The sequence below is a fragment of the Camelus bactrianus genome, chromosome X (assembly GCF_048773025.1).
Source record: "Camelus bactrianus isolate YW-2024 breed Bactrian camel chromosome X, ASM4877302v1, whole genome shotgun sequence".
NCBI lineage: Eukaryota > Metazoa > Chordata > Mammalia > Artiodactyla > Camelidae > Camelus > Camelus bactrianus.
In genome coordinates, this window is record NC_133575.1 from 73,917,910 (window position 1) to 73,933,010 (window position 15,101).

A 15,101-nucleotide genomic window follows, 5' to 3' on the forward strand; every position below is an offset into this window, starting at 1 on the left:
ATGAGCATATAGTTTATCCCCCTTACTCCATTTAATCACTTAAATTCTGTATGTTTCAGTTAATTCATCTGTAAAATGGGAGAGTGACAGTTCCTAATGCAGAGGTATATCTGGAAAATTTAATAGGATAATGCATGTACAATTAAAGCATAATACCTGACAAAGGTATAAATCCTTAATAAAAGTAGTTATTATTATTTATAATGAAGTTTCCTTCTATCATTGCTGTAATCCAATTGTCAGTACATGGATCCAAATTGAAAAGAAGACATAAATTTCTTGTGGTAGATTAGCAATACCCAGTAAGTAGCTATACTGAGTACCTCCTTAATATTGCCTTATTTTACAAAACACTGACTCTCTTCAATCTTCAGTTCCATATTTGTTGTTGTTTCCATTGGTTTCTGGGCCCACATTTAATTACAGGTGATGGAACAAGTCCATTATCTATGAAATCATTGATGCTGATGCATGATTAAAACAAGCCAGCAACTTAGTACAGAATCACACAGTGGTAATTGTTTGCAGCTTTTACCTATTGATGGCATTAATCTGTGGTTGAATGGTCTACCTACTTGTGTCCATGTTCTTGTCTGTCATGATGGTGAGTTTATTCCAGTGTTTTATCCATGGAAGGCTCAGAGGCTTTTTAACAAGTGCCCCTTCTATGAGATAAACTTTCATGTCTTTGGAAGAAAACAGAACTCAGCCCAAATTTTATGTTTCTGAGCATCATGGGTTGCTCTCACAATTTTCAGAAATTGAAAACTAAAAAAATTTTTAAGTGATACCTTGTGATCTTGAAAACTTGGACTTCTTATCTTGCTTGGGGATTATAAGGTTAAAACAAAGGCCAATCCTTTTTATGTGTGTATGTGTGTACTATGAATATTTTACATAGAAATCCAGTTTCCTATGATCATATTATATAACACTGTTATTTGTAGACAATATCATATTCAACAGGCAGGCTGGCCTCATGCATGATGATAAACACAATTCAGGCACATACACATTGTGTGTGTATATACACACATAAAAATATACATATATTTCTGCCATTTACAAGGTGATGAATTGGGGGTGAGTTATATAACATCTCTGATCTACACTTTCCTCATCTATATAGTGGGAGTTAACAAAAAGTATCTCTTTGAGTTATTGCCCAGATTAAGTGCGATGATACAGTTAATAATAACACAAGGGCTCGCAATAATGTCTGATCCTCAGTGAGCTCTCATAAATTCTAGGTGTTGCTTTTTTTTTTTTATCATTTTTATTGCTGTTGTCCATCCATACAATTAAGCAGGCTAGATTGGGAAAATAGTTGTACCTAACTCTTTACCATTGCCTGAATAATGCATATAAAATACATATAAAGTACAGTGCTTAGTAAATACTAAGTGCTCAATGAACTGTATTTTTAAAAGTATGAATACTGCACATTGTCTACACACCTACAGTCTTCACAACTATTGATGGAGACTTATATGTCCAGTCTGTGGCTGGAGACTCACATGTGCTCATGACAAAATATTCTAGTCATTATTTTAGAAAAATAAATTAGTTAATTTGCTTTTTATATTTCCTTTCTATCCATAGGTCTATATATGTTACCTTTCTGCAAGTCTTTGAAATATGTGCTTTATCCATCTTACTTGTAGTCATTTCACTTCATCTCACCAGATATCATCTGCCTTTATTTCCATCCATCATTCATTCCTCATTCATTTATTTTCCATGTGTCTCATGTATAGGAATTTGGAATAAGAGTTTATGAAATGAGTGGGTCACTGCTTAAATACTGATTCAAGGAGCAAGAATATGAGATTGGCATTTTGCATTTAATATGCAATCTGTTATCCAAAAGGATTCTGTGAGTCACCGATATTTGGCCATTTCTTTTTCTTATTTACTTAATTCACATAGAGGCTGTGGTTTCTGGAATCCACCAGGCATAGATTTAGCAGTAACATAGATAGTGTTATGCAGATGCCAAATTTAAAACCCATTCTGCAGAGAAATGAACTGGTTTCAAATGGAAAGCACATCTGCTTTGCAGTATCCATGGTAAATTTCGCTTTCAATCAATTTTAATATACCTAATCATGAAAATTAACTTCAAAGTACTGATATGGAGGAACTGCAATTGAAATGATATTTTTTTGGTCTCTGAGACTTTTTAAATGATCTTCACTGAATCATGAAGCTCTAGATCACTGACAATACACATTACTCTCTTCCCAGACAACTAGGGAGATTGATGTGCCAACCTTTAGCTCATACATTAACTGACCCAACTGTCTGCTTGAACATTGTAATGTAACTCAGAGCACTTTATTTCCCCTTCATCATGCACCATGTACTGTAGTTATTTATTATCTTCCATTACCCGTATCTGCACCCTCTGGCACATGCTCAGATGAATTATGCCTAAGATTAGTAAGTAGCACCCTTTATTTTTCCACTGAGACCAAAGCTTATTGTTGTGACGATTAACATGCCACCTCTCTGATATTGCCCACCCTTTTAGACTTTTTCTTATCTCAACATTTAATTAAAAGAATGTTCAAATATACAATGAAGTTGAAATAATATTCCAGTGAATGTTTGTATAACCATTTGTTAGCTTTCTCTTGCTGGCTAACATATTACTTAAATTAGTTTAAAACACACACACAAATTTGTGTGATAGTTTCCGTAAGTTGGAAGTCCTGGCCCAATATGACTGAATTCTCTACTCAGGGACTCACTCGGCTGAAATTAAGGCATGGACCAGGGCTGTGATTCTCATCTGGGGCTCAAAGTCCTCTTACATGCAGACTGGTTGTTGTCAAAATTCATTTGTTTGTAGATGTAGGATGACTGTCCTTGTTTACCTGCTAGCTGCTGGCTGGGTTCAACTCCTGAATCCACCTGCCGTTCCTTGATATGTGACCTTCAATGTAGGCAGTTCACAACATGAGTGCTTGTTTTCTTCCAGAACACCTGCTCTTGCATCTCTCTGACTTCCTTTTCTTTGGCCAGCTGGAGAAAATGCTCTGCTTTTAAAGGGCTCAAGTGATTAGGTGATCTAACCAGGATAATCTCCCTTCTGGTCATATAATAAAACATAATCATGAGTGTGATGTCTCATAGGTTCTACCTACGATCAAAGTACAAGGGCTTAGTCAAAGGTGGGACTTGTTGGAGGTCAGCTTCAAATTCTGCCTAGTACAACCTACCACCTGTATTCTGTCATTAACATTTTTTGTTTCATTGAAGTACAATTAGATGTACAATAAAATTCACCCTTACCTCTTAGATTATAAAGCTTGCATTTTAAATTAAATTTTTGCATTTTTAAGTAATCATTTAGTCAGTTTTCCCAATTATAATGTTGGTATAATGGTCAAATAAGTGATTCTCCTAATGGAAAATTATACAAGTCTGTTTGTAGAAGTTTCTGTAGAATTGCTATTTTTTTAAAAAAACAGTTAAAATTGTCTCAATCACTTGAAGTTTGCCGTTTGACTAGACTAGAACCAGGCTAAAAATGTCTACATGTCAGACAACCACAGTATAATGCAGGCCTAGGGGTTTTTGTTTTTTTATTAATCTCAGCAAAAATTTTGAAATTATGAATAAGAAGCTAGCATATGTATACGTTTTTAATGCAGGTTACTCTGCCCAAGAGGACTGGTACTTAGCATATATTCATGTGATGATATACAGGAACTGATATTGAAATAGTAATGATAAAGTTGCACTGATTTTAATGGTATGCATTTAAATATAAATGAGAATAGTGGTCCAAATAAATCACGTCATATTTTGAACAGTTATTATAAATTAGGGTCACCTTGCAAAAAGTAATAAAGACCTGTTGGATGTGATATTACTGAGGGCCAACACAAATGAGTATAGCTCTAAAAAAAAAAGGTGGTGATACGTATCATAGTCTTTCTTTAACAAACTGCTAAATAAAATTAGAAAGAATAAAATGAATGCATCAACAGCAAAATGGTGTGCAGTGACTTATGAAAAACAATGTATTCTTCTCCATATATCTAATCTTGTCAGTTACAGCACATGTGAAAGGTGAGCTACAATGGTGCCCAAACCCAATATTTCCCATGATGAGATCTTTCCAGTTTCAGGGTTAGATCTTATTTCATTTCCCACTTTTTATATACTCTTGTCATTTCTTTAAAACAACTGAGCGTTTACAAAATCCAGTTACTTACTATATATAAAATAGATAAGCAGCAAGTTTCTACTGTATGGCACAGGGAACTATATTCAATATCTTGTAGTAACCTCTAATGAAAAAGAATATGAAAAGGAATATATGTATGTGTGTGTATGACTGAAACATTATACTGTATACCAGAAATTGACACATTGTAACTGACTATACTTCAATTAAAAAAATCAGTTACTAAGAACTAAAATTTGTTATAAGTATAAAAATTAGACATGCCTCTAAGTAGAAGTCTGTTACACCAGAGAAAATGTTTATAGCAAAAATATTTTATCCAAGACATGGCAACTTATTGACTCCTAAAATTCCTGCTTTTCCTTGGTTAATCTCTTGTAAACTGAAGTAAGCTTTGCTTTTGAAATTGTAATTTTTCTTGAGATAATTCTGGATTTAAATTAAGTAATAATAAAGGGAGATCCTCTGTATCCTTTATCTGTTTTCTCTTAATGGTAACATATTGCAACACTCTAACATAGTATCCAAACCAGGATATTGACATAGATACAATCTACCAGCCTCATTCAGATTTTCTTTGATTTACATATGCTCATTTGTGTTTATGTGTATGTGTACGTGTAGTTCTGTAGAACCTTATCACATGCATATGTTGATGTCTCCACTGCCGTGGTCAGGAAATCGAACAGTTTTACCACCAAAACATTTTGTCTTGTTGCCTTTTTATAAGCACATTCATCCCTCTCACAGCACTCCTCATGCTTAATCTCCAGCAACCACTAATCTGTTCTCAATTTTTATAATTTTGTGATTTTAAGAATGTATATAAATGAAGTCAGTTTGTAAATTTTGAGGGTTGATTTTTTTCACTCAGCATAATTTCCTGGAGGTTCACCCAAGTTGTTACATGGGTGAATTGTTCATTCCTTTTTATTGCTGAGTCGTATTCCATGGTGTGGATATACCATAGTTTGTCTTACCATTCACCTGTTGATGGGCATCTGGGCTGTTTCTAATTTGGAGCTGTTATGAATTAAGCAGCAGTGAACATCAGTGTTCGAGTTCTGGTGTGGATGTAAGTTTTAATTTCTCTGAGATAAATGTCCAAAAGTGTAATTGCTGGGTCACATGTCTAGTTTTATAAGAAACTGTCCAGTTGTTTTCCACAGTGTCTATACCATTTTTATTCTCATCAGCAATGAATGAGTAATCCATTTTCTCTGCAATCTCTCCAGTGTTTGGTGTTATTACTATTTTTTTTTTTAATTTTAGCCATTCTGATAGATATATAATGTGGTCTCATTGTGGTTTAAATTTATATTTCTCTGATGGCTAATTGTTATGATGTGAATGCTTGTGCCACACACCTCCTCATTCATATGCTGAAATCCTAACCCTCAGGGTGATGGTATTAGGAGGTGAGGCCTTTGGAAGGTAATTAGGTCAGGAGGCCAGAGTCCTCATGAATGGAATTAGTGTCCTTATAAAAAAGAGCCAGAGAAACTCCCTTGCCCTTTCACCACATGAGAACACAGCAAGCGGTCACCTTCTATAGACCAGGAGGTAGCCCTTCACCAGACATCAAACCAGCCAAATTGTGGACTTCTCAGCCTCCAGAGCTATGAGAAATAAATATTTATTTATAAGCAGCCCAGTTTATGGTCTTTATTTATTGCAGCCCAAGCAAACTAAGATACTAATGATGTTGGACATCCTCTCATTTGCCATCTGTATATCCTCTTCAAGGAAATGGCTGTTCATATCTTTTGTTCATGTTCTAAATGGATTGCTTGAGCTTTTTGTTCCACTATTGCACTTTGAAAGCTCTTTACATACTACAGATATGATTCTTTTGTCAGATACATGAATTGCAAATATATTTTCCCACACTGTAGCTTGTATTTTCATCCCCTTCATAGGGTCTTGCAAAGCAAATATTTTTAATTTTTATGAAACCTAATTAATCAATTTTACCTTTAGGTATTGTGCTTTTGGTGTCAAGTCTAAGAGCACTTTACGTAGCCTTAAATCTTGATAATTGTCTTTTATATTTTTTCTATAAGTTTTATAATTTTGTATCTTACATTTAAGTTCATGATCTATTTTTTTTTAATTTTACAATTCATTTAATGGCAACTGGTAATTATCAAATTAGCAATGATTGTCTTCAAAAGTTATTTCACCAGCTGTGCTGTCATTTCTCAAGGTGATCAGATACCTAGAGTCACAAACATTTCCCATATAATATGCATCATATAAATCAGACTTGGTTTATCACTAGCATTTATAAAACCAAACCTAGGGAAAGAACCAGGTCTGAGGGCACATGCATGGGCTTAATATAATGATCTATTCTTATATATTATTTTTATTGAGGTATGATTGACATGTAATATTATATTAGTTTCAGGTGTACAACATAGTGATTCAACATTTGTATACATTGCAAGATAATCACCATAATAAGTCTAGTTACAATCTATAACCATAGAAGGTTAATACAATTAATACATCTTCTTTATCCATTCATGCATTGATGGCCATTTAGTTTGTTTCCATATCTTGGTTACTGTAATAAAGCTGCAGTGAATATAGGGGTGCATTTATCTTTTCAAATTAGTTTTTATTTTCTTCAGATAGATATCCAGTAGTGGGATTGCTGAGTCATATGGTAGATCTATTTTTAATTTTTGGAAGAACTTCCGTATTTTCCATAGTGGCTGCACCAATTTACATTCCCACCAACAGTGCACGAAGGTTCCCTTTTCTCCACGTCCTGGCCAACACCTGTTATTTCTTGTGGCAGGTGTAAGGCGATAACTCATTGTGGTTTTGATTTGCATTTTCCTTATGATTAGTGATGTTGAGTATCTTTTCATATGTCTGTTGGCCATCTGTATATCTTCTTTGGAAAAAATGTCTATTCAGATTCTCTGCACATTTTTTTTTCTAGTATAATTAGTTGACTTTATTATATTTTTTTCATTTTTTTCCTCCCAGGTTTTTTGAGGTATAATTGACATATAGCTCTGTCTAAGTTTAAGGTGTACAACATAATGATTTAAGTTACATACATCATGAAATGATTATCACAAGTTTAGTGAATATCCATCATCACAAACAGATACAAAATTAAAGAAATAGAAAAAGAAAAAACACCTTTTCCTTGTAATGAGAACTCAGAATTACTCTCTTAACATCTTCCGTATATAACATACAGCAGTGTTAACTGTATTTATCATGTTATACATTACATCCCTGGTACTTAATTTATCTTATAACTGGAAGTTTGTACCTTTTGACTGCCATCATCCAATTCCCCCTCCCTCCACTCCTACCTCTGGTAACCACAAATCTGACCTCTTTCTATGAGATTTGTTAGTTTGCTTTTCAAGGATAATTGACCAAAACACTATGCTAGTTCCTGGTATACAGTGTAGTGATTTGATACTTCTGTACATTTCAAAATGATCACCATGATAAGTCTAGTTATGATATGTCACCATACAAACATATTATATAGTTATTAACTATATTCCCCACACTATACATTTCGTATCCTTGACTCATTTGTTTTGCAACTGGAAGTTTGTACCTCTTAATCGCCCTCACCTATGTCTTTCCTCTTCCCACCACCCTGCCCCCTGGCAACCACCTGTTTGTTCTCTGTATCTATAATTCTGTTTCTGTTTTGTTATGTTTGTTCATTTGTTTTGTTTTTTAGATTCCACATGTGAGTGAAGTGATACAGTGTTGATTTTCCTCTGATTTATTTCACTTAGCATAATACCCTCTAGTTTCATCCGTGTGGTCACAAATTGTAATATTTTATTCGTTTTTGTGGTTGAATAATACTCCATTGTGTGTGCATGTCTGTGTTTATCACATCTTTATCCATTCATCTATTGACGGCACATAAGCAGCTTTCATATCTTGTATATTGTAAATAATGCTGCAGTGAACATAGGGATGCACATGACTTTTCTAATTAGTATTTACATTTTCTTTTGATAAATACCCAGGAGTAGAATTGCTGGCTCATACAGTAGTTATATTTTTAATTTTTTGAGGAATCTCTATACTTCTTTCCATAATGGCTGCACCAGTTTATGTTCCCACCAACAGTACATGAGGGTTCCCTTTTCTCCACATCCTAACCAACAATTGTTATTTGTTGTGTGTTTGATAATTGCCAAATGCTTTTCCTGCACCAGTTGATAGCACTATATGATTTTCCTGCTTAGCCTGTTCATATAGTGGATTACATTGTTTCTCCAATGATGAACAAGTCCTGCATACCTGGAATGCTCTTGGTCATGGTGTGTATTTATATTTATACGTTGTTGAATTTGATTTCTTAGTATTTTGTTTATAGGATTTTTGCTTCTATAGTCACAAGAGAGATTCATGAGTAGTTTTTTGTTTTTGTTTTTTTTAGACTGTTTTTGTCTAGTGTTGGTGTCAGGATAATAATAGCCTTATAAACGAAATGGGAAGCATTCTCCTCTTATTTTTCTTGGAGTATCCTTGGCATCAACCTTTTTTTTAAATGTTTGTCAGAATTCTCCAGAATTTCAGTCATACCACTGTACTTTTCAACTAGCTGAGCTTTCCCCTTTCACTTGACTCTTGTTTTGATATATTCTCACTCCTAGGAAATGTACCTCCATTAAATTCTGCTTATTTTAGCTATGACCTTATTTAGAGAAACAGTGAGGCAGTCCTGATCTTTTAATGTTGATGTGCTACAACTTGGAAATATGTATTTGTGCTGAACAAAAAAGTGAGTGGTAACTCACCTAAGAACAGCAGAATATTGAGATAAAACTTGCAGATTATCAGGCAGGGCTGCCTGAAATTGACTTTCTACCCTTTATTGAAATGAAAGAAAATAACTAAGATTGCCCTAACAGTGAAAGAAAGAAATTTTTTGATGCCCCCCCAAGGGTAAATTTGACCATCATCTGAAATTAAGCCAGATTTTGTGAGAGCATGTCTAATGATTTACTTTTGTTCTGGCTTATTGTATCAAGCATCATTCCTGTAGCCGATTTTAAAGTTTTGCTATCTATTCGTGTAGTACTAGTTATGAAATAGTTTGCTTTCTGCTGTTCTTTGCTTGTGATGATTAATTCCTAGTTAGGTGATGAACGTGAATAGAGGGTGGCAATTCCAGTTTCTTTAATCACTTAATAATGTGGTTCCAGGGCTCAATTGAGATTTTGGACATATAGCAAAAGGAATTATACTGAATTTTCTATTAATCACTGCATCCTTAGTGCTGACAAGGTCTCTTTCTAACAATAGATCTAATCATTTCAAGATGAGCCACAATTAGAATGAATATGATAAAGAGCTCATCATCTGGGCCAGGATTCTGATCCCATGAGCCCAAGATAGAAACCTCTGTTTCGCTACTTGATTTAACATGAAGGGCCATGCATTAAGTCTTATGGCTCTGGAGATTTATAAATGTTTAAAGCCCTTAATAAACTTAGCTTTTTACTTTTGGACCATAGTCACTAGCTGAATAAAATGTTTGAGTTTTTTTTTAAGTGGGACTTTTATTTTATATGCTTCAGGCAAACTAGATCAGTATTATAAAATTCTCTCTATAATTCATTTTCATGAGGTAATGATTCACTTGGGATCCCAAAGCAAAAGTTTTCCCTCTCACAGTCTTTTACTACCACTCAAGGCACTTTTGTATATATCTGCAATTAATTAATTGATCATCTCTAAGTATTCTTTACTAACTGACTTGGTCAGTGGCTTGGTAGATTCTTCCTGGTTTGTTAGAGTGCTCTCAAGGTTTCACACAGCACATAGTTAAAATAATGATGATGATAATGGTGATAAGGATAAATAGACAGTAGAGGGTTGAGAGCTTACCATACAACCATGTTAAGTACTTTACTGCATTAACTCAATTAACTTTCATAAACACCCTATTAGATAGGTGCTGTCTTCATCATTGGTGTTTTCCAGACAGACTCAAAAACACCAAATGAAGTAGTTAAACAACTGGCCCAAGGTCAAACAGTTAATAAGTGGTAGACCTTGGTTCTGAGGCAGGTAGCCTACTTCCAGAGCCCACGATCTTAAGTACTATGACTGTCCCAAAGTATATGCTCAATAAATATTTGTTGAATTATAAAATTCTAGAGTTAAAGCTCCCAAAGAATGACAACTCTCTCATTCTTCCAAAAATACTAACGATAAATAACCAATAATAAAAATAAAAATGTCCTGAATACAGAGCTCTGCTGAGAATAAGCTCCGTTGGAGAGATAGATGGAATCATTCGTTGTTTTATGTGGAATTGGAAGCTGAAAAGAACAATGTTGATGTGGTAAATTGGAAAAAAAAGTGAAAATCTACATGATAGATTCACAAAGCAATAAAAAATGTACAAGCTTCAAATATTTTAGATACTTTAAGAGCTAAATACTGGGAAGACGCCTGAGGCGGATGAACCTCTAGGGGAATGAAATACTTTTTTAAATAAAGCTCAGACCCTATCTTATGCAGTTTTAATGTAAGTCTTTGATAATTCAAGACTTAATGGATCACTCAGGAGGAGTGCTTTTGTTTCTGTATTATAGAAATCTGGCAGCATCACAGACACCAGAGTTTAGCTGTGGTAAATATTAAGTTGTACCTTTAATTAATGTTCACTTTATATCTGTGCTAAAGCTATAGCTAAATGATTAGAAATTATTCTCTGGGAAATAAAATTATTCAAAGGTACCTCTGTTACTAAAGAAAAAGCTGCCAAACTATTTTGAAACCACAAGGATTGTAATTATCTATATTCTTATCTCCATGCCCTTATGAAGACTCTAATCTCTGTAAGGGTAAAGATGATTATTTTGTTCTTGGCAATCACTGTGTCCTTAGTAGCTAGCCTGGAGAATGAGTGAATGAATGAATACGTTGAAAATGATATAGGAAACAAAAATTCATTCTAGGCTGTATTTTCCCAGCATTGTCACACTGGGTAAGCCGTTTTACCCAAAAGAGGAGCTTGATTGTGAATCCTTGGTCTTTTCTCTGCAAATAAGGTGCTCTCTCTCTTTTTTATTTTTTTTTAACATTTTTTTTTATTGAGTTATAGTCATTTTACAATGTTGTGTCAAATTCCAGTGTAGAGCACAATTTTTCTGTTATACGTGAACATACATATATTCATTGTCACATTTTTTTTGCTGTGAGCTATCACAAGATCTTGTATATGTTTCCCTGTGCTATACAGTATAATCTTGTTTATCTATTCTGTATATGCCTGTCAGTATCTACAAGTTTTGAACTCTCAGTCTGTCCCTTCCCACCCCCGCCTCCTTGGCAACCACAAGTTTCTATTCTATGAGTCTGTTTCTGTTTTGTATTTATGTTCTTTTTTTTTTTTTTTTTAGATTCCACATATAAGTGATCTCATATGGTATTTTTCTTTCTCTTTCTGGCTTACTTCACTTAGAATGACATTCTCCAGGAACATCCATGTTGCTGCAAATGGCGTTATGTTGTCAGTTTTTATGGCTGAGTAGTATTCCATTGTATAAATATACCACATCTTCTTTATCCAGTCATCTGTTGATGGACATTAAGGCTGTTTCCATGTCTTGGCTATTGTAAATAGTGCTGCTTCATCCTTACATATGATGAATCTGAATTAATCAGATGGAAACTGAGCAGAAAATTACAATAGTTGAATTGGAAGATTGGCCGCTTATACAATAGAGTAGTTTGCCTACATTCTAGAAAATAAGCCAGTACTACAGACTCCAGATTATGGAGCTGGCCATGTTACTTGCATATACAAGACACTGAATATTCTAGCAGTTAATCTAAGTATAATTGTACATTTTTGAGAAAAATTGACTTAGAAAATTCCAGGAGGTAAATACAAATGTAATTGCCTAACATTGAAATCAATGCTAGTAGCTACTTTCTAGAAACACATCTGAATGTGCTCTCTCCAGCATAGATAGTCATTAGTTAGGAAATAAAGTACTATAGAGAATATATAATATTTATCTACTTAGAATTATTCACACATATTTGAAACATTCATCATCTAATGTATTTATTGCTAGATATTGGGGCACATAGAACATTAACTCCTAGTAATATAGTATTTATTTTTTAAGTGTTTGTATCTAAGACATTCAACAGGCTTGGGTGGAAAGAATATTTCCTTCCTGATTTACAGTCCATGCAATTGGGGCACATAGTGTAAGTCTCTGAACCTCAATATCCACACGCGTAAAATTAGCATGATTGTATTTACCATAATGAACTATTTTAAGGGTTAATTCAGATAACATATATTAAATACCTAAAAGAGAGTCTGATTCATCAGACTCTTAAAAAATAGTAGCTGTCCAAAATCATTGGAAGAGAAGGAAAAAGAAGAAAGAAAGGATGGGAGGAAGAGGGTTTTATTTGACCTTCAAAATAATCTCTAAAAGTGGGAGCGATATGAATTATTATCTCCATTTTACAGATTAATAAACAGATTCAGAGTGCTCAAGGGACTTGCTCAGTGTCACACAGCTCTTTGCTCCCTTGAGGTATGATAGTATTTTATTCATCTGCCCATTAGAACACTTAAATTGTAATATTGTAGTTATTGATTTCTACTTCTGGCTTCCCTACTAAACTGTGAGATCTTTTAGGGCAAGGCCCTTATCCTGTTCATTTTTCTGTAACTTAGAAGACTAGTACATAGTACCAAATAAGCTTCTGCTAAATGTTTCACAAATGAGTGAGTGAGCTGGAACTTGAAGCTATATCTGGTTATTCCAAACTTAATACTCTTTCTATTATAACATGCTTACCTAGAATCATCCTAGTCCGCCTCAGATTTACATATTGTGTGGCATATAGTGACTTGTGTTCAATATTCTTTCAATGCATTTTGGTTTGATAAATCAGAAAATGGAACAATCCGTTTTATATCCTAGCACATTCTTTGCCTGAAATGGGAGTGTATCCCTTTTGCTGATTGTATTTTTAACTGGGAATGCCATAGCAGATTGGTTGTGGAAAACAACAGAAATTGATTCTCTCGAGTTTTGCAGGTTAGAATTCTGAAATCAAGGTATCCTCAGTGCTATGCTCCCTCTGAAAGCCCCAGGGAAGAATCCTCCCTTGCTTCTTCCAGCTTTGGGGGGGCAATTTTTGGCATTCCTTAACTTGTAGGTCCATCACTCCAGTCTCTGCCTCTGCCATCACTTGGTCTCCTTTGTGACTGTGTGTGTCCTCATCTTATAATGACACCCGTCATTGGCTTTAGGGCACACCTCTAAATCCAGGATAATTTTTTTCTCAAGATCCTTAACTACCTAACATCTAGAAAGACCCTATTTCCATATCCGATCAAACTCTGAGTTTGGAGGGGACGTGAATTGTTGGAGGACACTAGTCTATCCACTAAAGCTTGTATGCTTCATTTGAGTTGTTAGTATCAAGACAAGCTTAGTGAAACTTCACAAACCTAAAAACAATGAATTCAACTGGGGAAAAAAAGAAGGGCTTTGAGTTCCAGGTATTTTTAGATGATTTGAAATAAAGTTGAAAATTCTACAGAGAATGTACTGAAAGTGGAAATTCAGCATAGAAATTGCTAGAGGAGTTTGAAACAGGGGAGAATATGTCAGTAACCAACTAAGAACTCAGGAAACTATATGGTAATCCCAGAAGAGGATATTTTTCCCTCCTAGGAAATAAGCAAGAAATGACAATGGGTATCAGACAATTATAATAACTTAACCTGTTATAAACTAGGTTATATTAAATTAAAACTAAAGCTGAAGTATAAATTAAAGGAATGCAACTATGTCTTTGGTTCAAGTCACTATCAGAATTTTATATACTTAACTAGTATTTATGTAGGATCACTGTATTAGCATTTAACTTTCACTTGAGATTGAGGCTAATGAATTAATGAAACTATTTTTAAATACCCTTTGTCTATCTCAGAGTCTGATATAAAGGCAAGCACATCAGTCACTTTTACATTTTTATTTCTTATCATAGATCTAGTTAGTCATTCTTTCATCTAATATAAAAACCAGGCATTCACAGAATTAAGCAGTCTGGTAGCTACTGCACTTAAAAAAAAAAATGCTTTCCTCCTAGTAAATAAGAAAGATCATTTGTATTCTGATGTTTATTCTCATAATCACTTTATTACTTTGATGTTCATTTTGTAAACATCTACAAGCTTTAATAGACACAATGCAACATTCTCCGAGTTTTGCATTTCACAAGAATGACATGTTAAAATGATCTGTAATTTAAAGTGATGTTGGAGACAATTGCATACATCTTTAGCAGCAAACAAAGGTATCTTTATGCAAAATTCAAACAATTAAAAATGAAACATTGTTTCGCCTGACATGCAATATTTTAAGAAAGCAGATGTGTCTGTCACATTGCTTTGTTACTGTCATAGTCTAAGACTGTTTCAGGGCAAGAGTAGGGTTTTGAATAAACCAGAAAGATTATATGAGAACAATTGCAACAGTGTTCTAACTCAACCCTGCCTTCTGATAAGAAGCTGGGAATTTGGTATCATCCATAATATTCTGTTTCTAGGTCATTTTGAGAATATTTTATTCTAGTTTAGCTTTGTTAGATCAATTCTAGTATCAATCTTGAATAAAACATTGCTTTTTGTCCCTCTTAGTTTGACTCTCATTCTTATACTTTACATAATCTCTACATATTCTAATCCCAAAATTTAGGACCTGTGGAAAATCATTGCAACTGGACTTAATCCGATACTCTCAATCCCTTTCCCCCATGCTCAGAAAATGCAATGTCATTGTCCCATGATATCTTAGGGCTTCTTCCAACTGTTCTATCAGACTTTAATAGTGAGATATGGTAGGTGGAT

At 34.2% G+C, this 15,101-nt stretch overlaps 1 protein-coding gene and 1 non-coding gene across 5 annotated transcripts in view; one reads left to right on the top strand and one right to left on the bottom strand.

The window, feature by feature from the left end:
* The window catches only part of PCDH11X (protocadherin 11 X-linked), a 594,276-nt gene that overhangs the window by 305,180 nt on the left and 273,995 nt on the right, over window positions 1-15,101 (top strand). The gene's annotated exons all lie outside the window — the stretch shown is intronic.
* Window positions 6,468-6,557, bottom strand: LOC141576461 (small nucleolar RNA SNORA72). Its single transcript, XR_012504905.1, has one exon. It is a non-coding gene; the product is annotated as a small nucleolar RNA SNORA72 (small nucleolar RNA).